The following is a 25700-nucleotide window of genomic DNA, read 5'->3' on the forward strand; positions in this document are numbered from 1 at the left end:
TCGCAGGTTCGAATCCTGCCTCGGGCATGGCTGTGTTTGATGTCCTGAGGTTAGTGAAAGGACTGATGACCTCAGACGTCAAGTCCCATAGTGCTCAGAGTCATTTGAACCATTTGATCCAGTGATAAGAGTCACATCCTTTGGTCACACTTGGTTGACTCATCTGGACTCTGGACCTAAAACTTTTTGCAGTCTTGTAAGAGTAGTAAAATGAACTTCTAATCATCTACTATGCCTGGAACATGTCTCTAAAATTGCCATTGACCGTCCAGTCATTGATGCCTTGCCGATATGCAGCAGATGTTGCTCATCTGAAAAATGAAAAGAAAATTAAAAAACAAGTATTTTCACAAAGTCAAAGCAGCGACTGTTGTCCTTCCGATGTATATGCAGTCGATTACCGTGTACAGATGGGGATTTCATCCTCTCTCATTTGCGCAAGATAGATTTTATGCAGCGCTGCTGTGAAAATAACATACTCGACTTTCATATCTTTAGCCGGCCGAGGTGGCCGACACGGTTCTAGGCGCTACAGTCTGGAACCGCGCGACCGCTACGGTCGCAGGTTCGAATCCTGCCTCGGGCATGGATGTGTGTGATTAATTATTACTAAAAGCGAAGCAATTTCATAGAAACTAAAGTACACAGGTAATATTTTAAAAAAATATTCAGGACAGATTTTGTAAGCAGATGGATATTAGCTGACAAAACAGAAGCCATGTTTGCAGATACTGAAAAAGGCAAATCATTCAGTTTGAATTGTTACTGAAGTTCTCAACAGCTTTAAAATACGTTTACTGAAACAAACAGAATTATTATAGAGAGCTAAAATGAAGCGCCAAAGAAACTGGTATAGGCATGCGTATTCAAATACAGAGATATTTAAACACGCAGAATGCGGCCTTCCGGTCGGCAACGCCTATATAAGACAAGTGTCTGGCACAGTTGCTAGATCTGTTACTGAGGCAACAATGGTAGCTTATTAAGCTTTAAGTGAGTTTGAACTTGGTGTTATAACGACGCACGAGCGATGGGACACAGCATCTCCGAGGTAGCGATGAATTGGGGGCTTTCCTGTACGACCATTTCACGAGTGTACCGTGAATATCAAGAATCCTGTAAAACAACAAATCTCCGATATAGCTGTGGCCGGAAAATGATCCTGCAAGAACAGAACCAAGGACGACTGAAGAGAATCGTTCAACGTGACAGAAGTGCAACACTTAAGCAACTTGCTGCAGATTTCAATGCTGAGCCATCAACAAATGTCAGTGTGCGAACTATTCAACGAAACATCATCGATATGGGCTTTCGGAGCCTTGATGACTGCACGACACAGAGCTTTACGCCTCGCCTGGGCCCTTCAGTAACGACAATGGAATGTTGATGGCCGGAAATATGTTGCCTGGCCTGACGAGTCTCGTTTCAAATTGTATCGAGCGGATGGTCGTGTACCGTTATGGAGACAACCTCATGAATCAATGGACCGTACATGTCAGCAGGGGACTTTTCGAGCTGGTGGAGGCTCTGTAATGGTATGGGGCGTGCGCAGTTGGAGTTATATGGGACTTACGTCTAGATACGACCCTGACAGGTGACACGTACGTAAGTTTCGCGTCTGATAACCTGCATCCATTCATTTCCATTGTACATTTCGAAGGACTTGAGCAATTCCAGCAGGGCAATGCGACACTGCACACGTCCAGATTTATTACAGTGTGGTTCCAGGAATACTCTTCTGAGTTTAAACACTTCAGCTGGCCACTAAACTCCCCAGAAATGAACATGATTGAGCATATCTGGGCCGGCCGGAGTGGCCGAGCGGTTCTAGGCGCTACAGTCTGGCGCCGCACGACCGCTACGGTCGCAGGTTCGAATCCTTCCTCGGGCATGTTTGTGTGTGATGTCCTTAGGTTAGTTAGGTTTAAGTAGTTCTAAGTTCTAGGGGACTGATGACCTCAGAAGTTAAGTCCCCATAGTGCTCAGAGCCATTTGAACCATTTGAGCATATCTGGGATGCCTTTCGACATGCTGTTCAGAAGAGATCTCCACCACTTCGTACGCTTACGGATTTATGGACAGTCCTGCAGGATTCTTGGTGTCAATTTACTTCAGCACTACTTCAGACATTAGTCGAGTCCTTGGCACGTCATGTTCCCTCACTTGTGCGTGTTCACGGGGGCCCTACACGATTTTAGGAAGGTGTACCAGTTTCTCTAACTCTACAGTGTATTAATCTACGTATTTGGTTGTAAACAGTGTATTTTACCTATGGACCGTACATAATTCAACATTTGGTTCCTATTGGTAACAGACGAAGAAGGTTAGGTGGCAACTGAAGCAAACGAATATGCCATGTAATTATATACGGAAGTGCGGTTTCATGGCGATATATATATATATATATATATATATATATATATATATATATATAATTCTCTAGGGCTTCAGGCCGCATCAAGTGGTTTAAAACCCACGAGAAATCTGCTGAGGCTTCTCGGCCATTCCCAAGTGCTGTCATATTGTTTGCTGCTACCGTTCGTATATTGACATGCTATTTTCTGTGACGTCACTAGTGCTCGTTTCATCGTTATACATGGTAATGTTTACGTTACGCATCCACCGCGCCCACTTCACCCTTGCGATGGCCGGGTTCCAAGCTATGCTTGACTGTAAGCCGCCGTATTATTGAAATTGCTATCACAATTTTTATTCTCAATCACTTCTTTTATGACGCCATCCCAGAAAGCATTCGCCTGTTTAATAACAGACTTCTCGTCGATTGCAATTCAGTGTCCGTTTTCCAGAGCACGCTCTGCTAAGGATGACGTAGCCGGAAACATCACTACATTGTTAATTAATATGTACAGTCTGTGCGACGTACAACTGTCCACACCCACAAGCTATTTTATATACTCCTGAAGTTCTAACGGCTATATTGTCTTTCACTGTTGCCTGACCTCACGGGGGTGAAAGGATTGGCGAATTCTTCAAACACGTCAACAAAACCCATGACAAAATCAAATCCACAATGAAGATAGAGGCGGATGGTGCCTTGTCGTTCCTAGACGTTATTGCCCCCCGAAAAGCAAATGAGAACCTCAGTTACATTGTTTACCGGAAACCCATCCACATGGACCGGTATCTGCACGCTACCAGTAATCACCATCCAACGCAGAAACCATCTGTTCTGAGACTTCGTGCATCAAACAGAAGCCGTTTCAGACACTGGAAACTTGGCGAAGAAACAGACATTTACGGAAGTGTTCAAGGAAACCGGCTCCAATAACCGACAGATTTCGCAAGTCAACTCTCCGAAGACAACTGTGCAGAAGGCTGCTGAGAAGGATACGAAGACGTTTGGTTTTTGCCTTTCTGTGGCTCAGTAAGAAGAAAGACTAGTCGGTTCCTAAAGAGGCATAAAACCAATTCGATCTTCAGGCTTCCAGCAAATATTCGAAACTCATGACATCCATGAAAGAAGGTGTAGGCCTCAGAACGCTATTGGTATTTGTAATACCGTCTGCTTGCGGGTGGTCTATGTCGGACAGACTGTACTACTGAACAGCTTCGTGTAGAACACGAGAGTTGTTTCCGTCTACGGTATCCCCAGAAATCGGCAGCAGCAGAGAATGCCCTGGAAAACGGATACCAAACTCCATTCGACTTCTATTATTAAAAATCGTTTCTGGGACAGCGTCATAAGAGAAACGATAGAGCTAAAAATCACAACATCTTCAACAAATTCGGCGGCCTGCAGTTGAGCACATCTTGTGGGACCCGGTCATCTGAAGGTTGTGGGCGCGGCGGGGGATCAACGAAAACATTACAATATATGGCGCTGGAGGAAGCACTAGCGACATCAGAGAAAGTAGCATGGCTGTATAAGTATGCAGCAACCAAAAGACAGTCACCATTTCACAGTGTATGAAGAACACTCGGTCGAAAGCTTGTGGATTTTAAACAACTTTTCGCGATTGGAAGCCCGAGAGAATTTTATCACCGTGAATTTATTGTTGATAATACATTATCTACTAACCTACAGCTGCAGAAATATGCCACGAAAAGGACGATAGTCCAATACGTACTCTTGTCATTGGACTCAAATTATCGATCGACTAGCCGGCCGTTGTGGCCGAGCGGTTCTAGGCGCTTCAGTCCGGAACCGCGCTGCTGCTACGGTCGCAGGTTCGAATCCTGCCTCGGGCATGGATGTGTGCGATGTCCTTAGGTTAGTTAGGTTTAAGTAGTTCTAAGTTCTAGGGGACTGATGGCCTCAGATGTTAAGTACCATAGTGCTCAGAGCCATTTGAACCATTTTTGAACCGATCGACTGTGCGCTATGATGAAGCCAAGGGACTCTGCGCTCATCCACAAACAGGTTTTTTTGTGGTTTCCCTAAATCGGGCAGCTAGCACGATAAGATGGTCCATTTCAAAGATTGTGATTCACCTTTAATTACCTCGTCTTGATGACGTGTTAAACCCTAATATTACTTGCTTCTCCTGGAAGCACTCAGAAAGATGCCAGAACTTCTTCAGGAATCCGACAGTTCTACGGAAGCTCTGTAAATATGCTCTACAATTGTATATTTCTTTTCAGATCGTTTATTTAATTGTTAATATTTCTGCAACTGGTAAAACTGTATAATTCATTGTTTTGAAATTTGAGAGATAACCAAATATATTTTATTAAAAAATCAGGTTTGTCAAGATCGTCTGTAAATCTTTTTATTGATTAGCGGTTCCGACATATCTGTGCTGTCATCATCGGATCTTGTAACATGTTAACAGAACCTCTTTTAATACAAGATCCGATGACGACAGCACAGAGCTGTCGAAACCAGAAATCAATAAAAAGATTTACAAGCGATCTTGGCGAACCCATTTTTTTAACAATAGTGTAACAACAATTCAGATCGTCCCCTACAGCTGGCACAATGTCAAACGTACATAAATATATTTTCTCTAAATTTGATGTCTTTTGCACCATATTGCGCCGACATCGTCTGTATTTGCCCACAAAGTAAGTAATAATAATAATAATAATAATAATAATAATGTGGCAGCAGACAGATCTTGTGCGAGAATTAGCCAATATCATGCACGGATTTCAAACGAGAACAGTGCTGTGGAAAGAAAACGAAACGTATCCATTATTGCGATCATATACAAACAAAAAGACATTGTAGGCTATTAAATGTATTTCACCATGTATGTTCTTTATAATTTCAAAAGCTACGCTATTGACTGTGGAAACTGCAGGCAGAACGTCCGAGCGCATCGAAACCTGAAAGATGTGTAGAATAGCAATAAGTAATTAAGACAGCTAAGTGACTGCGTATTCCTAGGTACAGCACCGCTCTGGATCGGCAAAGAAAGGGCAGTGTGACGCCAACCTTAGTGAATGAAAAGACGTCAAACGAAATGTCAAAACAAGTGTCACTTGCCTCGTGGTCGTCGAAGACCGTCTAACACATTTCGAATAGCGCAGAATAACTGGTCTGTGGAAATCGGATTTGTCGTGACGTGACATTTTGAACTGTAAAGTGCATGCTCCATCGACAACGGTGCTTGTGTTGAACGAGTGGTTAGGAAACAGTCATTAATCAGCGTTAAGCAGATACTGAAAGTGAGTATTAAAGTTAACATTCTGTCGAGGTCGAAGTCGTTAGAGGTGGAATACCAATTCCCATTGGAGTACAAAGGGAAGCAAAGAGAGTGTCCTTTCTTCCCATCACGTTAGTCACTGTGATCGTTTCAGAAAAACCGAGGAAATACCAAAACAGGGTGGCTGGATAGGATTTGACAATCCCTCCTCCCATATAGTTGCCTTAATCAGCGCTACCATTACTAGAGTACCAAAAGCGACTGCCATCTTGTCTGTATGGCTGTAGTACAGCGTAGTGTTCCATTACAATGTTGGGTCACTGTAAAAGATGTTCACCTGCCTGCATCGGTAATTCGAAGCCGTCTGCTATAGGCTGGACTAGTAAGACAGATGTCATTACGTCGGCTTTCATTATCCAAAAATTACTAACAACGTGGGTCCTTATTGACAAAATATGCTACCAATCGAGTTTGGCCTCAGACAATCCTGCTATGATGGCTGCATAGATGTTAGAATCTACAGTGATGATCGGATTTCGCAACTTATGTTGATGAACAGCAAAGTGGACGAACTCTATGCGTGGTTTTGGTGCGTTATTGTTACAACATGAGATCTCGTCTCCTATATAACCAATCTGAACAGCAGTTGCTACATTAGGAAGGTTATGGAGTTTTTTTCATGTAACTTCACATTCCATACTCATCTACACAATAAGCAACCACATTAATGAGAAATATGAGATCATTCTTCGGAAAACAACGAGTACCACTTCTACCTTGGGTTTGACATCCATTTGAAATGTCGTGCGATATACTTGAACGACAACCTGTTCGACACTGTTTCAGCTTTGTGTACTCACCAGCAACTTATCCAGACTCTCCTAGGTAAACCCCACGTTATTTCGAGTTTGTCATTGCATTATATCGAGGTTTCATACTATATCACATTTTCAGAGCCAGGGATAATGTACGGGACTGTAATTGCTATGTGGTACAAATTTCAGTTGCATGTATCCATATTGTGTTCATGTTTCACAGAAGTAAGTGCGTAACTGCTTTACCTAATTATGGGCCAATCCAAAAACAGATGGGATTACTGTTGACCTCTTCGAATCTGATGCATCAGTAGTGTCTGAGTTATTCAAATGACGGGTAAGGGAACTATGAATGACACTTGAAATGTTATAATTGTATTTAATCATATTGATGCTCTCTACATTCACATCTACATACATAGTTCGCAAGCCACTGAACGCTGCGTGGCGGAGAGCACGTTGTTCCATTACTGATCATTTACCTTCGTGTTCCCCTCGCAAATAGAGCGAGAGAAAACCGACTGTCTGTATGCCTCAGTACGAGCCGTAATTTATCTTATGTGCCTGATCCTTACACGAAATGCACATTGGCGGCAATACGATCGTTCTGCAATCAGCTTTAAATCTTGGTTCTCTATATTTTCTCAGTACCGTTCCTCAAAAAGAACTTCACCTACACTTCAAGAAGTCTGCTTTGAGTTCCCGAAGCATCACTGCAAGACTATCCTGTTGATTGAACTTACCGGTAACAAATCTGGCAGCCTGGCTTGAATTGCTTTGATGTCTTTCTTTAATGATACCTAGGGGGGAGGGGGGGGGGAATCCGAGACACTCGAGCAGTACTCAGTAATGCGTCAGATTAGTGTTCTATTGCTATTTACCTTCCCACTGCTACCCCTACATACTCGTTCCATTTCTAATCGCTTTGCAACGTTACATCCAGTTACTTAATGGGCCTGACTGTGTCAAGGAGCAAACTATTAAAACTGTTTACGAACGTTACGGAGATTTTTTTCGCGCTCAACTGGATTAACTTACATTTTTCTACATTTTGAGCTAGCTGCCACTCATCACACCAACTAGAAATTTTGTCTAAGCCATCTTGTATCCTCCTACAGTCACTCAGCAACACCACCTTCCCGCATATCAGAGCATCATTAACGAACAGACGTAAATTACTGCTGGCTCTATCCGTATGTAGAGTCTTTTAGCTGGTCTATCACATTCACTTGGGGCACTCCTGGCGATACCCTTATCTCCGATGAACACTCGCACTCGAGGACTACGTACTGGGACTTATTATTTAAGAAGTCTTTAAGTCACTCTCATATCTGGGAATCTCTTCCGTATACTAGTACCTTCGTTGACAGTCTACACTGGGTCACCGTGTCAAACGCTTTTCTGAGATATAGGAACATGGAATCTGCCTGTTGCCCTTCATCTATAGTTCTCAAGACATCATATTAAAAAAGGGCAAGCTGAGTTTCGCACGACCGATGCTTTCCAAAACAATGCTGATTCGTGGACATAAGCTTTTCCGTCTCAAGGAACCTCATTAGGTTCGAACTCAGAACATGTACAAGAGTGCTGCAGTAAATCCGATATAAAGGATATTGGTCTGCAGTTTCGCAGATCATTTCTTTTACACCTATTAACAGGAGTCATCTGCGCTGTTTCCAGTCGCTTGGAACTTTGGACTGGGTGAGAGATTCGAGATAAATGAAAGGTAATCAAAACACCAATGCCGTGGAGTACTCCTTGTAAAACCGAATTGAGATTCCATCTGGACACGGAGACTTATTTGTTGTCAACTCATTCAGCTGTTTCTCCATCGTACTGGACCTAAGTGAGTCCATTCATTGTCGTGGGATGCTAGAAACTGCTGTTCTGCTCGTTCTAGCAAAAACACTTGGCTAGCCTTGTTGACGGATTTGTTAACTTCAGTAAACATCGTCAATACGATGACTTCTTGAACACTAATCCTTATCTCTTTACTGACACCGTCGATAAGGTCAGGCCTGGTTTTAGCTACAAGGTCTAAAATATTACCGTCGAGTTTGGACTGTCGAACTAACCGCTCGAGAGTTTTCGCAAAACGCAATGAAAAGCACTTCCCAAGAGTGTCTGTCCGTATTCTACGCAGTGAATCAATAAATGTCACTGTCTATACACGGTAGGTCAAACTCGCCTACAACAAATACTGCATGATCTGGAGGAATCGGGCGGCAGGTAAAAACATCCGGCAATTAATTTGATTTCACCTAGACCCGTAATACGCGTCCAGATAACTTCACACTCAAAGTGCGCCTCATAAGAGACAATAATTTTGTCGATTGCAATGAACACTCCCCCTCCTATGGCTTCCAATGTGTCTTTCCGATATACGTGCCATGACTCGCTAAATATTTCAGAGTTTTCTAATGTGGATACGACCCAGATCTCGGTCCCGATAATAACTTCAGTGCGACACGTATTTTGGATGGCAATTAATCCAGGAAGTCTGCTACGAAACTTCGACAGTTTACTGATAAAATGTTGACAGTCGAAATTTCTTTACTCTGAACGTGGCCCGATTTCGCTACCTTAAAAATAAAAGGCATGTGTACTGGTTCCCTGATCTATGAAGGGAAGTCCTAAAACTCTTCACCCGGTAATGCAGATTTAGAAATCTTCAGCCAAGACCGTCATTGAGTCGACGAAGCCTCTGGTTGAGACCTTCCACTCGACTCCAAACCAAGAAACCCCTGTCAACTTTGGGAACAACGCTGAAAATGCGAACTCTGCTTGAACCCCGCGTGCTTTACTTATGGTTTGAGTGTCTATACGTTTCTACGCACGCTGTAGCTGAACGATTTGTACATGCGTGACCTGTATGTTGGTAGTAAGTAGGAGATCGCAGGATATTGCTAGTCTGTGGTCTGAACGCCTGTGAGCAAACTTTCGAAAATAAATTTCGGCGAGAACACCAACATATTTCTTTGACCAACGGATCTACTGGGTTCTCATTCTAGCTCAACAGACAGGAGACTGCCAGTGTCGATCTATCCTTAAAAATTAAGTATTCCTCCTTCATCCAAGTCGGTACAGTCGCAACATGCCAGATAAGCTTTCCTTCCGGATTAAAACACGCAGCACTTTCACAACAACCTCTTTTGTAGAGTAGCTCCATGTATGTTTCCCTTTGCTTTCCTGTACATCAGATGTTCACACTGCCGGAGTTAATTTGACAACTGATATTAAAAATTCTGTTTTATTCACATATTTCATCGATATGAAATATGTGCTATTTGGGTAGACTGTTTTGAATGACCTGAGCCTCACTTCCTTGGATTTCCATTGTCGCATTACAAATCAGTTCCATAGAATTGAAAGTGACATTCATGAAGGCTGTGGTAATTATAATTAACGTTGACTGCTGTACTCGAGTGGGATATTCACTCTTTCACGAATAACTGCCTCACGATGAAACTTGTGGTCGTAATTCCCTCCTGCTGCAGAACTGTGGCGTAATTTCTATTTTCTGTCGCTCTGATTCCTTTCCTTGTGCCTCTGTCGACGAAGTAAATACGCAAACGACATCCAAAGGTATTCTGTGCCTGACTATTTTCTGTATCGTATAGATGTCTGCCTTCTACATCTGTATCTACATGTATACTCCGCTAGCCACCAAGCGGTGTGTGGCGGAGGGCACTATTCGCGCCAAAGTCATATTTCCCCCCTCTATTCCACTCGCGGATCGCGCGAGGGAAAAACGACTGTCTGAACGCCTCAGTACGAGCTCTAATTTCCCTTATCTTTGAATGGTGATCATTGCGCGATATGAAATTTGGTGGTAATAATATATGCTCTACATCCTCAGTCAATATCGGATTTTGGAATTTGGTGAGCAGCCTCTTCCGTTTAGCGGTAGTCTATCTGCAAGTGTGTCCCTCTTCGAACTTCCTATGAGATTTGTAACGCTCTCCACATGGCCAAATGTACCAGTCGCGAATGTTGCCGCTCTTCTTTGGATCTTCTCACTCTCTTGGATCAGTCCCAACTGGTAAGGGGCCCATACAGACAAACAATACTCTAAGCCTGGACGAACTAAAGTATTCTAAGCAATTTCCTTTGTTGAAGGACTGCATCGCTTCAGGATTCTACCAATAAACCTCAATCTAGAGTTCGCCTTACTCGTTACTTGTGTAATCTGATCGTTCCATTTGAGATCATTTCGAATAGTCACACCCAGATACCTGACGGATGTTACCGCTTCCAAAGACTGGGCATTTATTTTGTACTCGTACATTAATGGGAATTTTCGCTTTGTTATACGTAGTAGGTTACACTTACTAATATTGAGAGATAACTGCCAGTCATTACACCACGCATTTATTTTCTGCAAATCCTCATGGATTTGTTCACAACTTTCGTGTGATACTACTTTCCTGTAGACTATAGCATCATCGGCAAACAGTCTAATGCCTCTGTCAATTCCATCAACCAGATCGTTTACGTAAATCGTAAAAAGCAGCGGACCCATTACGCTGCCATGGGGTACACCTGGTGTTACGCTTGTTTCTGTTGAAGTCTCCCCATTCAGGACGACATACTGCTCTCCGTCTGTTAGAAAACCGCATACATAATCGGGTATACCGTAAGCGCGCTCTTTTTGGAGCAAGCGACAGTGTGGAACTGAGTCGAACGCCTTTCGAAAGTCGAGAAATATGGCATCAACCTGGGTGCCGGTATCTAGAGCTTGTTGTACATCATGCACAAAGAGGGCTAGCTGTTTCTCGCATGACCGCTGTTTCCTAAAACCGTGCTGGTTTCAGCAGACGAGCTTCTCAGAGACTAGAAAGGTCATTATGTCTGAACACAAAATATGTTCCATGATGTCAGCGAAATTGGCCGGTAATTATGTGCACCCGATTTTTTACCCGTTTTATAGATTGCTATGACCTGGGCATTTTTTCAGTCCCGTGGAACTAGCCGCTGTTCCAATGATCTCTCATAGATGATGGATAAGAATGTTGCTATATTTGTTCTGTTTATCATTATCCGTTACATTACAGCAAGAGAAGGTATTGAATTATTGGTAGCGTTCATAGATTTTACGTACGACCAAAATTTTTTGCGGTTTTTTTTTAGAATCTGCAGATAAAATATTGCTTTCAAATTCGTTAAAAGAATCTCTCATTGTCCTTTTGACAGCTGCTTTGATTTCACATGATTTCTGTTTGTCAGCAGGGCAGTGACTATGTTTAAAACGACTGCGCAAAATTCTCTGCTTTCTCAGCAACTTCCTAACATGTTTGTTGAACCAAGGTAGATCCTTTCCCTCCCATATATTTTTGCTAGGCACATATTTCTCTAGCACGTGGTGGACAATACCTTTAAATTCCGACCAAAATGCTCACTATCTTTGTGCCCCGCGGTGAATGCTTGGAGCTGACTATACTATGAATATGATACTTTTATTTGCTTTTCTAAACAAGAAAACTCTACGCCGTTTCCTTGGTTTTTGGAAATTTTTCAGGTCAACGGTTTGTTTCCCGTGGGGAGGAACCTAATCGAAAATCCCCCATGTGCACGCGACAAGTAATGTGCTACCCATGTAGCTGCTTCATGTGTGCAGTGCACCCCTGATCTATCGAGGGGCGTCCTACAACCTTCCACAGCGTAGGTTGAGGAATCTACAACCATTTTCGTCACAGAGTCGACGTAGCCTCTGGTTTAGATTCTCCACTCGACTCCAAACAGAGGACCCCAGTCCACCCTGGGTACGATGCTACAAATCGTCAGCTTGGCTTCCACTCCTCGAGAGATGGAGGCCGCCTTCGCCAATGTAGCCAGCTGTGGAAAGTACCCAAGGATTTCCTCGGAACCCCGACGACTGGCATCGCTGGTGCCGACATGTGCAACATTCTGCAGCTGGCTGCACCCCGCACGCTCAATAGCAGCCGGAAGAGCCTCTTCCACATCCTAGATAAGATCCCCCGGCAAGCACACCGAGTGACTGTTGGACGTCTTCCCTGCCCTAGCCACTATGTTCCTGAGGGTCTCCATGACCCGCCTAGCACTGGAGCTCCCAATAACTAACAAATTTCATTGCTATTTATGTCTGGTTTCAAACAGCTTTCGGTACCATATTGGCATTACTACTCTTTATTTCGGAGAGTAGCTCTGGGATATTGCTACAGATACCACATGCCCGTCCGGACTTTGCTGAAGGAGCGGCCACTATCCTGGCAGAAGGTGCATTCTGATCCGGCTCAGCCTCTCCCCCAGCATCAGATAGCACACTGCGTCTATTAGCAAACTGCATGGGATTTGGCAGGAGCCTGCATCTCCCATGCAGCCTTCCCCTTGAGGCTCGAGAACTCGACACAGTCCGCCACCCACACTGAGGTGATAGTGGACCTGCCGGCTCAGTCACAGCTGAGGTCGGCTCAGTGACAGAGAACTGTGACATACACCCCCCCTCCCCCCCCTGCACATCCAGTACAGCAGAGGCTGCCCCAGGCACCCCATCCCCTCCGCACCTCAGGGTGGCACTCTGGAGCCTGTTGAAGTATGGTAGAAGCTAGATCTGGTGCTTATTTCCTGCTAGGGGCTATCTAGTGAATACTAATGAAAAATAAACAGTGACCTACAGTAAACTGCTAGAGGCTATCTATTGAATATTATTAAAGAATTAGACAGTAACCTACGGTAAGCTACACCTACACCTCGTATTTATAATGTAAACAAACGTTTACGTAGACGCGACAATAGCCTAACAAAATAAAAACTGCTACCTCCAATGTATCGAGTCTAAATGACACTAATAAACGTAAATACTGAGTATTGTACACTGAAAAATGTAGGTACAAAACGAAGCCTTTAGCTAACAATAAGAGTTCAGAATCTAAAGCAAAAATACGAACTCTATAGGAACCGATTGGCTTACAGTACACGATTACTAAAGCCCACAACAAGCTAAAGAATTTAAACAGACGGCGAGGTGAGTTTTAGCTTTCTGCTAACTAAATAGTATGTAAGAAGTGCTCAGAAGTTGTATTATAACACTGTTTTACTCAGATATTGTAGTGTAACACTAATTTACCACGTATTTTACGTTTGCTTAACTGTTAACGCTCACAGGTTGCGCTAGTCAAACGTATACAAGTAAGGTTAGAATTCACTGTCAGTATGACTTTTCCTAATAAAACGTATAAAAACTGCTACCTTCAATGTATCGAGTCTAAATGACACTAATAAACATAAATACTGAGTATTGTACACTGCCATAATTGTAAATCCCGCGTATTAACGTCAGTTAAGAATGCACACAAACGTTTGCGCACACGCGAAGCTGTCCTAAACAGAAACTTCTCTTTACCTATTCAGACGCAAATAAAAACTGAAATCATCAATTTGTCTAGTCTATCTGACACTAATGAACGTAAATACTATAAAATATACAGCAAAAACAATCAAATTACTAGCTAAATTACTTATCTCTTAACACAGCAAGCGAAAAGCGCTCGTAGCCGGCATGAGGGCTGCCTTGTCGAGCGGCACATTTGTTTCGCCCACGGCCGTAATTAAGATAGACGACCTGTTACGGTGGCTCGCCGCCAGAGGTCGGGCTACCTGTGAACGAGGTCGACGCGACTGCTGCTGGGAGCGATGTGCGAAAGGGATGATGGGGGGCGGAGAACCAAGAAGGGGAAGCCTTCTCCAAAACCTGGCGCACTTAATAGCCGACTTCGTGACTTTACAAACGGTCACTACAGGCCGCGACCAATCTGTGAACACAAGTTACTCCGGGGGGTGGTTGGTGTATTTTACTGGACGAGAGGATGGCAGTTCCAGAGAAGACACAGACAGTGGCTTCCACATTGCCAGAGGAGTGCCAGCAGAATGTTATACTGACCAACAACGTTACTTTGGTCGCCTGAGATGCAACCCAGGGTACAGTGAAGTGTACAGGCTCTGTATTCGGTACAACGAATTATCAGTAACATTCCCATGCAGAAGGTCACTGTGTACAATGTGACCAGTTGACGTTAATCTGTAGGCACAATGGGTGTACAGTTGTTTCCTCTTTGCGAAAGCCATATTATTCTCCTTAATTGTACACTGTGAGAGCAATTGATTTTGATGTGCCATAGAGAAAATTATTTTATTATTATTATGCTGTGTATGATTTATTGTACACGCATCAAAAAATGTTTTGCATCACCCCAGTTCCCAGAACTCCTGAAGACAGACGTTGACTGTGGATATTGTATCACAGACACAGTCCCTTTGATTCTTCAGAGATGTCACTAAACCAGCCCAAAGAAGTAAACAACCATGCATGAGCAGCGCTTATTAGACGGAGGGGGTCCGACGGTCGATCAATTCCAGTCATTCCAACAGGAAGGAGGTACACGGCTCGTGTTGTCTGTAGTTCAGCCATGTCTAGACCGTCAACACCGCGGTTCGATCGTGTCCGCATTGTTACTTTGTGCCAGGAAGGGCTCTCAACAAGGGAAGTGTCCGGGCGTCTCGGAATGAACCAAAGCTATGTTATTCGGACATGGAAGAGATACAGAGAGAGGAACTGTCGATGACATGCTTCGCTCAGGCTGCCCAACGGCTACTACTGCAGTGGATGAGCGCTACCTACGGATTATGGATCGGAGGAACCCTGACAGTAACGCCACCATTTTGAATAATGCGTTTCGTGCAGCCACAGGACGTCGTGTTACGACTCAAACTGTGCGGAATAGGCTGCATGATGCGCAATTTCACTCCGGACGTCCACACGGTGATGCCCATCTTTGCAACCACGAGACCATGCAGCGCGACACAGGTGGGCCCAACAACATGCCGAATCGATCGCTCAGGATTGGCATCCGTTCTCTTCACCGATGAGTGTCGCTTATGCCTTCAGACAACTGTCGGAGACGTGTCTGGAGGCAACACGGTCAGGCTGAACGCCTTAGACACACTGTCCAGCGAGTAGAGCAATGTGGAGGTTACCTGCTGTTTTGGGGTGGCATTATGTGGGACCGACGTACGCCGCTGGTGGTCATGGAAGGCGCCGTAACGGGTGTACGATACGTGAATGCCATCCTCCGACCGATAGTGCAACCATATCGGCAGCATATTGGCGAGGCATTCGTCTTCATGGATGACAATTTGCGCCCCCATCGTGCACATCTTGTGAATGACTTCCTTCAGGGTAACGACATCGCTCGACTAGAGTGGCTAGCATGTTCTCCAGACATGAACCCTATCGAACATACCTGGGATATATTGAAAAGGGCTGTTTATGGACGACGTGACACACCAACCACTTTGAGGGATCCCCACCGAATCGCCATTGAGGAGTGGGACAATCTGGACCAACAGTGTCTTGATGAACTTGTGGATAATATGCCACGACGAATACAGACATGCATCAATGGAGGAAGACGTGCTACTGGGTATTAGAGGTACCAGTGTGTACAGCAATCGGGACCATTACCTTTGAACGTCTCTCTGTATGGTGGTACAACATGCAATGTGTGGTTTCCATGAGCAATAAAAAGGGCGGAAATGATGTTTACGTTGATCTCTATTCCGATTTGCTGTACAGGTTCCGGAATTCTCGGAACCGAGATGATGCTAAAATTTTTGATGTATTTATATGTGCCATTGTACAGAAAAATATCTCATTATTATAGTGTGAGTGCTACTGATTTTGTATGTACCACGCTACAGAAAATTGTAGCTGTGAACTTTGCATATGTAAAATTTAGCTAATTGATGGTATCGCTATTTTTTTGAGTACTTGGTGATGGGAGTGCCCGTAGATATAGATTTAGTTGAATACTAATGTTAGTTGTCTCTGGTGTTTTGCTTGTTCTTAGTAGCTATTTGTGGAAGCTACTTTTATTTGACATTTTCGTGTCTGTGTCCAAGGGCTATATATTGAGAACTATTGTTGTTGGCTCAAATTTCCTTACTGGGGCAAAACCTAATTTAAATTCTGTTATATTGTGCTGACGGAATTATGTGTTTTTATCTTCTTATTTCAAGCCATGCCTACAAGAATTGTAATTGTGCTGCATATTAAGTTCGGTTGTGTTGCTTATCGTGAGTTGTCAAGATGGATATTTTATCCAGAATGGTTTCGAGGATATTTTATGTTTAATAAATTGTTAGTAAAACTGACACCGCATCTGCATAACCGCCAGCCCAAATCTTACTCCGCACAAACCCTATGCTACACGTTTAATGACTACATGTTTTCTATTTATGGGTGCTATTCATAATTAACCTCCAACTGGCTATTAAGATTGAAGAAACTAGATAATTTTTTAAATATGCAATCTGTGTTGAAGTGTTGGCATTACTTCTCCACATAGCCGCCACCCAAACTCAAACATTTGCCAAATCTGGACACCATATTCTTTATCTCTTTATCAAATAATAGTGGCACCTTGTGTTTCAGCCACTTTTTAACAGCAACCTTCAACTCATCGTCGATAGCGAAGAGTAGAGCAGGCAGCCAGGCCATCATATTTGGCCAAGCGCACACTATAGGAGGAATGTTGATATATCTTCGAGCCAAAAAGTCATTCGATTTTCAGCGTGAGTCAGTCATTGTCATGAAGGAGAGTAATTCTTTCAGTAATCATCCCATGCTGTTTGAGTTGGATTGAGCTTCGGAGTTTTGTAAGACGCTCACAGTAAACCTGTGATGTCACAGTATTCTCGTTCGCTACTCTCATGGCACTTTTTGTCAAAATTTCTTTCCAATTCCAAAAAAAGTGTAACCATCATTTTTCGCCTGGTGCGACTTCTTGATTTTTTTGGGCTTATTGAGAAAATGATTGTGCTTAAACAATTTGGACTGTTCCTTAGCTTCAGAGTTCTTGTACTGCATCCATATCTCTTCCCCAGTCACAGTTCTGTTAAAAAGTTCCTCCGCCTCTTAATGGTAATGCTGAAGGAACGTCTAGACCAAACCCATTCTTTAACTTTCGTGAACATCGTTTAGATATTCCTGTACATGCCGTGCACAAAACTTATGATAACTTGTTCGCCTTGTGACAGTGTTAAATAAGGTTTTCTTCGAAGATCTGAAGCCCATCTTCGGAAAGTTTTGAACCGACATCTCGGACGCACAATTTTATCACTATATTGCACTAGTTCGTCACTCCTGAATGCCTTCCTCGACTGCTTTAATCATGCACATCTAAGCTACCAGTGTCGAATTTTTTGCACCACTCCCTCACAGTACGTCGGTAATAACCCCATACTCATACACATGACTCGGTTAATGATGAATATTGGCATCACTGACTCATACTGCTCGCAGGAAGCTGATAACAGAACGTACCTCGCAAATGGCGAGAGATGCAATAACACCGTCCATTTCAGTCGCTCGCTGCTTACACACTGACGAGTGAGATAGAGAGCTGATTGTTGCAATGTGTCATTCAAAGTCTCCTTCTCTAGCCACGCAAGTACCTTCAAACCACAATCATTTGTTAATTTTTAATAGCCATTACTTTACCATGAAATGCATTATATTTTTATGCCTTATTATGCAGGACGAATCTCTGTCTTTAGCTGTAGGACTGATTTTACGAATAACGTTTTAGTTGTTCTTGTCCCATGTCACTAGCTTATTCCAACGACAGATTTTCGTAAAATTGTTCGCAAGAGTAATTGATGAATGTAATTTTCTTTACACTTCTTTTTTTAACTCATTTGGTTCACAAATTCCACCAAAAAGGAATTCCTTACTTGGAACCAATGTGTTGTTTCGTACTGGAAGAAGCATCCCGCATCTGTCCTTGGAGATCCATATGTAATTATAATGAATGTTTCATTGATAATGACCAACTGTTTCACGAGTCAAGATTTTTGCTACACGAACCAAGCAGGCAATCGAAATTTAAGATCAGTCTCGTATTTATAGGGATTTCAGACCTTGTTTCAAAACCACCATTTATGTCTTACTTATGTGTTGAGCACGCAACAAAGTAAGCTGAAGAGAAGTTCAGAACAAGAACAGGAACAAAACCCAACGCTGAATACGCAGGCAACGGTGCCCATCTGGCTAAAAGCATGAGAAAATGAAAAGAATTACGTTACAGAGTATACTATCTGTTCGTTTAACGTGTAGTTCGAGTTAGATCTGAAGAAAACCAGAGTAAAAAAAAAAAGAAACTGTAGCGAAAAGCGGCTTCTAAACCACAAATTTCGGAAAAATCCACGTGAAAAGCTAAACAGGAAGATCACTCCAGAAGGGTGTCACAAGAAAAAGCATGAAGGTATCGAAGAAAGCGCCCCTCAAAATTCACGTATGAAAAAAAGAACTGAAGTACCTGTAAGACATGGTCAAATATCGATGTACTTGAGACTTTCTCCACATCACACCATCTATAGGTATGTAAATGACTAGAGTTGCAATTCTGTGTGATGAGTATAACGACCACCAGATTATGTTAATCTTGTTGGTGTTTAGTGTTGTTATCAGGCCTGGTAGGGTATATAAGGGGTGTGAACACCGGCAGATGTAGAGTGATCAATATGAAGGACGCAGAGATGCCACGTACTCATACGAGACAGCGTTATCAGCACCTGACAGAGTTCGAAAGTTGCCTCATTGTGGGTCTCCATTTGGTCAGCTGGCCAGTCGTTCAGTGTATAGATTCGTGGGGTATTCGGGAGTGATAGTGGCCTGATGCTGAACTGCATGGAAACGTGAAGGCATAAATAAACATCGTCAAGGTTCCAGGCGACCGACCTTACCACCACAAAGGATGATCGCCGTATTATCCACCAAGCATATCGTAGCCCTTTAATCTGCGCCTTGCATCTGACAACTTGTAATAGACTCCCAACAAAGCTCTGTGTCATCCCACAGCATTCGTAATAGACTAACAGTAGCCAGTCTAGGGAATTACTGTCCGATTTGTAGGCTACCATTAACATCACAACACAAACAGCTGCATTTGGAGTGGTGCTTTGATAAGAAAGCATGGACTATTCATAAATGGCGTTGAATTGTATTCAGTGATGAAATGCAATTCTGTATAGCCTTGGATGACCATTGTCAGTGCGACGGCGGCGATCTGGGGAGCGGTCCCATTCTTCTAATGTATGAGAGAGGCACAGCGGTGTTACTCATAGTGTTTGTTCCTGGCGTCTGGTGATAAAAGTCATTGGTTATGATTAAGATAATTGGTGGTAGCGATTAGAGGAACTGTGGCAGCAAAACTGTACGTCACGGAAGTCCTATGTCCTTTATCTTTCATGTGACAGCATCGTGGTGGCATTTTTCAACAGAATTCTGCTCGTCCACATCGGCGTGTCTGTATGTACTGTCTGCATGATGCTGAGATTCTCCTTTGGCCACCAAGCTTCCTAGACTTGTCTCTGGTGGAACATGTGTCAGACCAACTCTAGGACAGCAAAGACCAGTTACAACAGTTGTAGTTTGCCTCAGGAGAGGATGAAACGGCTTCCCAACGGAATCAGTGCGTGCATCACGGCCAGAGGGGGTGCAAAGTCGTACTGATAAGTGGGTACATACTGCGAAGTTCTTTGTAAATGTAACTTGACATTGTAATCACTGAGATAACACCATATGCACTCTCTATTCTTGAAGTTTAATTTCGTTACCTCTTCCGCTTCTAAGTACTGCATTTTTTTCTATCAGGCACTGTATTTTGGAATGTTATGCATGGAGAACCGAATGGAATAGAAATGAAACATATTAAATAACCGAAAAAAATGTATCTGGATTTATTTCATGTATCATGCTATAAGAGTAAACGAAATAGAAAACAGCTAAATCAGGAAGAGGCATATACACTCCTGGAAATGGAAAAAAGAACACATTGACACCGGTGTGTCAGACCCACCATACTTGCTCCGGACACTGCGAGAGGGCTGTACAAGCAATACAACGTTGGTCAAAAGCTAAAATTTTCTCACAGTCCATAAAGACAGTCCTGATCATTCATGACAGTAAAATTGCCGTTTCTTTTATCAAAGTCTGAGCAGTAAAAGACAATGCACATGGAAGTAGTGGATGTCCATGCAGTCTTGAAGAAGTAGTGTTGTCCTTCCAACAGAAAGACAGTGCTGACTCTTGACATGCTGACAGGTAATGGGCCACAACAGAGCAAACCCACAGCAGAGTCAGTCGACGTTTTGAAGAAGATTGGTAGGTATGTCATCACAGAGCAGACCCACTGCAGTCCTGGTAGAGAGTATTGGTGAGGCAGCAAAGGTGTAGACCCACTGTAGTCCTTGTAGAGATGGCCAGCAGCCATCTGCTGCGACTGTGCAGGTGCACAATCATCATTGAAGAGTCTTGCGGATAATAGAGCAAGTCCATAACCACCACTTGTGCACTCACAAAGTTTTTGGAATTGTCCTTAGAACCAGCAATGCTGTTATCCAGTCCCTTGCTGAATTAGTAACACATGTGCAAACACTAACAGTCCCTGCTTCTCACATATTGTCCATATACTATGACCAACAGAAATGTGTGCAGTGAAATGAATGCTTACAAGTTACTTAATTTGATTAACTGGCGTCAATTACAATATTATAACATGAGAATACAATTACAAAGGTACAAAATACATCATTAAAGAACATAACAATACAGATAACATTTGTAGTACAGGCTTTACAAAAGAATAGAAATAGACATATACATCAGTGTTACAGGAATTATAACATGAGTACATACATAAAAGATCAGAATAACTTTTGAAACATCAACTTTACACATGAGCATTAAAACAAAACAGAATAAATACTGTCTCAACATTTTTACAAAGTAAATAACATAGAAAAATTCTACAGCATAGCTCTCATCAGCTAAACACATAAAGACAGGAAAAACACAAATACACAAGGGTACACAAACATATAGAGGGATGACACAAAAGGAAAGGACAAGGTTTGTTTTACTGCAGTATTTTGCATGGAGATCTCCCTTCATTCATCATTATTCCCAAAAGTCCTATTTAAGCCTACTTTCTGTATTCTGTCCACATCCTCTGTCAAAAATAGTTTTTCTCCACTGTACAGTATCCTTCTTTTTCGCCCAAACCATTTTCATATAGCTTCTCAATACATTTCTTCCAAGTCATCATAGTTAGTTTCTTATATAGTCTACCCCCTCTTAAGCTAACTTAAATCTACTGAGCTCAGATGCTAAACTAAGGGACGAGGCAATGCAGCATCACATAACACATTAACACAAACAGCAATGCAAAAAAAATGGAAAATCGCAAAGCAAGCTACAGTAAATCTAAATTACCAAGCAATGCAACATTACAACTAACATGAGCCAATGTGCAGCAACAATAAATATTATTCAGTAGTAAAACTAGCTCAACAGAGTAATACAAAGTGAAATTTAGTAGCACTATGCCTGGCAAACAGCAGCAGCAACTGATATCTAAACATGACATAGCTCAAGCAGAAAAAATATTACACTAAAATGGCCATGTCTAATACCTATGTCACATCTTAACATTAGAGTGATGCATCACAAAAACTTACGCTAGTAGATAAGTTACCAAATCGTAAAAAAATTATTTATGCAATTCCTGTGAAGGGAAATGTCTTTTTGTGCTCCCTCATTTTTTTGGATAGATCATAAAATTATTTACTGGATCTGTAGGCATAAAATATTTATATTAGTACATATATTAAATTTTATTTTAACCAATGCTGCAGTGCAGCTAGAAACTTGATATTAAACAAAATGTGTAAATAAATACATAAAGCAAGTCATATGGCATTTTTCTTAACTAGCAAGACAATAGCCGTGAAATGTTTCTCGTCGTTTCATTAGGAATTTCAGTAAATATCATAAATTACGAGCTCCACAGTATGCTTTCAACAAGGAGATGTCAGTAGCGCGGACAATGGCCTTCCCTTTCTTTTTTTTCTACCTGTGCTTCTGACGAGGCACTCACACTAATGGCTTGTTCTCCAGGCGTCTGACACACCTGGGTGCCCACGACACATTATGTGCAGGTGGTCACTTAACTTTCTTATGGAAATATTTACGACAGCAGTTTCCGCTACAGTGACAGTCTCATATACAAAATTTCACAGGTCAAGAATTTGCGTTGCAAATGTGTAGAAACAAAATCTTATGAATATAACAGTATCCAAAAAATTCTTCGCCGGCATTGTGATACCTTCACGCATTTACACACATTTCATAACTCTTAAAGTACGATTCTTGGTTTCCAACATCCTTTTTCACAAGTCAAGAGTCCCTAACTTCTATTCATTATTCATATACATATAAACACGTAATCACATTCCTCATATATGGTAGCATCATCTTATTGACATAACATACCTCAACAGCATAATACACATTGTCGTCGTAAAAATAACACCATAACACCTCATTCAAATGTCAAAAACGTCGTACTTTCCTCCAATAATTTCAAAACCTAAAGAAAATTCTCTGCTCATTTCAGTAGTGTCATCTACCTCAAACGTACTTTAAAAATCATGATCTCATACCAAATACATCATTCAAAGCTCTCATAGTATCACAATGGTTCCGAAAAAATATGAAGAGTTCACACAGTACAGACATAATACAATTTCTTAAGTGTGAAGTTACCCAACTGTGTAATTGCGTAAACATCTGTCACTGACATAGTAAAAAGGTTTGTCTCTCTCAGTTAAATGATCAGATAGCTGTGTAATTTATGTGTTAGAGAAACATGGTACCAATGTGTAAAGTTGTGTAAGCAAATACCATATTAGCTAGGGCTCCTTGTGCTTGCCACACACATGGTACACAAAGTAGGCGTGTACCCCCCTGAGGATTATTGTAATTATACCCTCAGGTGTTACAGATTACAGCAATGGAATGAAATGTATCACGGAAAACTTTCTTTGTAATTCAAAAATCTTAAAAAAGAAATGTTTTAAGTACAAAATTAATCACTCAAATACGTGTCCTGTAGCGCTAAATATGCGTCTTGCTGTAAGATAATCTCTGGGAAGTGTCGTAGTTATTGTCCTCCGAAAGCTAAGTTCTGCAGAAGTCAATGTACTTACCTCATGATACACAAAAGTGAAATGCTTTGCGTATAGATAACTTAGTTATTACGCTTATTGCCGTGATGAGGAAAGTACTGTGCTGTAACGTATTGTTGTCCTACGGAAAAGGCTGTCTCCTTGTAGCAATAGCACAAAAGTCACCACTAAAACATGTCTCACTTTATAGAAGAATTCAGAAAAAACTGTGCAGATATGAAACAGAAACACCGCAAAAGAAACATTGTAAATTGTCACGCATTAGCAGCGTCGTGATAAAATCGTGTAGCTGTCACATAAACTAACCACTGTGTCATCTGGCATTTCACAGAAAGCACCTCAAATCCTGAATCCACTCTCAAGCAAACCAAAATGTTGCATGTTAACAGTTTCTTAAGTCTGACAAAGCATACTAGAAATGTGAAGTGAAAAGTTTTATGGCAAAGACAAAGTTAAAAGCAGATTATCTTTCAATAAACGGTTTTACATGTGAAATGTGGTGAAAACCTTTTCCTCTTCTCAGTACGCAGAATTTCAACTTGAATGCAATTATCATGCGGTATTCGTCCGTAAAGAATACTGGAATTTTGCTCAAGGTTAGCGTCAATGTTATTTTTCTCTGAGCCAGCCGGCGCACGCGGATGCCTGCAGTGCGAGTCATTGTCTGTCTCTTTGTTGGCGTGCGTCGTTATTGGGATTAGAAGACCTAACTTCCACAAATTCGCCTTGCCCAGAGGGCCCAGCTCTGTTAGAAACCCGCCAGTTCTGATGAAATTCACGTCTGTCGTTTTGTCGGTAGTTTACATAGTTTCTTGTTTGTCGGTCATGTGGTGGAGAATTTCTCACGGAATCGTAACTGCGCGCTGAACTGTTGCGTCTGAAATTATTCTGTCTCCCTTGATAATAATAGTTCTGATTACCATATTGTCTGTTTCTATGGTTATCTCTGTGATAGTCATTACTGCGGAGAGGTGATCTTTCCCTGTAATTATTACTACTCTGCCAACGGTTGTCATACGGGTGGTGTCTATTTTGGTCACGATTTGTTTGGTGAGAATAGCCTTGTCGCGTCCAGTTATCGTTTCTGTCGTCACGGAATTGTGACGGATGTGACCTGTAGTGATTGTTTCCATGTTTTCGCATCCCGCGACTATCTGTGTCAATTTCTAATTCTTGTAACAGTCCCTGAAAAGCTTCAATGTCGTCTTTGCAACGTCCTGCCAAAATAATATGTCGTAAATGTTCAGGCAGTTTGATTAAGCAAATGCGGATGAGTTCTGAGGGGCTGTATGGGTTTGACAGGTACTGATTCTTGTGCAACATGTCTTCAAAATATTTGACAAGACTGGAAAATTCAGATTGTTCAAAGTGTTTCATCATCATGATGCTTTGTTTTACGCGGTCTTGTGTAGCTTGAGACCAATATGCTGAGAGGAAGGCGTGGTAAAATTCTCCTTCACTGTGACAATCGTGAATGACCGATCGCATTCTTACAGCTGGTTCATTCTCCAAGTAGCCACACATAAATTCTAACCTGTGCTCCAATGACCAGTTGGGAGGAAAACAATGAGAGAATTGATGGAGCCACGCTTGTGGATGAATGTCGTTGGCAGAATTCTTAAATGTTTTGAATTTACGTGTAGTAATGAACAGCTTATAGTCAAAATCATCGTGTCGGCGAGTAGCATGTCGGTCATTTTTACGTCGTGTCGGCGGCTCGATCTCAAAATTCGGTGCCCATTGCCAATTTCTTTCATAACTTCCGAAATGCCCTGTGTTATTATTTTGTGGCTGTTCCGTATTTCTATGTCCCTCTTCCCGTATTGGAGCGCGAGTGTCCTCTGAAATATGTAATTCTTGTATTACCTGCGTCAACTGATCTTGTACTTCCCGGATTTCTGTTTTGTACTGTGTGTTGATTTGATTTTGATTTTGTTTGAATTTTCTAATTTGTTCATACTCTTCTGTGTCAGTGAAGGCTACGGGTCTTGTGTCATTCAGATCATCATCTACCTTTGTAGATAAGTTAGTGACCTGATCCGAAAGTTCGGCTACTTTCTCTGATAGTGAACACATTTCCTCAGTGTGTTTTTCTGAACCAAGTTTCAGAGTGTCCATTTGTGTTGAAATCGAATCTATTGTGTTCTTTAAGTTTTCCTGAGTTTTTGCCAATTGCGTAACCGAATCGGTAGATGCAACTGAGTCAATTTTAGCCCACAAGGTCTCATGA

Source organism: Schistocerca cancellata, chromosome 1, assembly GCF_023864275.1.
Source record: "Schistocerca cancellata isolate TAMUIC-IGC-003103 chromosome 1, iqSchCanc2.1, whole genome shotgun sequence".
In the NCBI taxonomy this organism is placed as follows: Eukaryota; Metazoa; Arthropoda; class Insecta; order Orthoptera; family Acrididae; genus Schistocerca; species Schistocerca cancellata.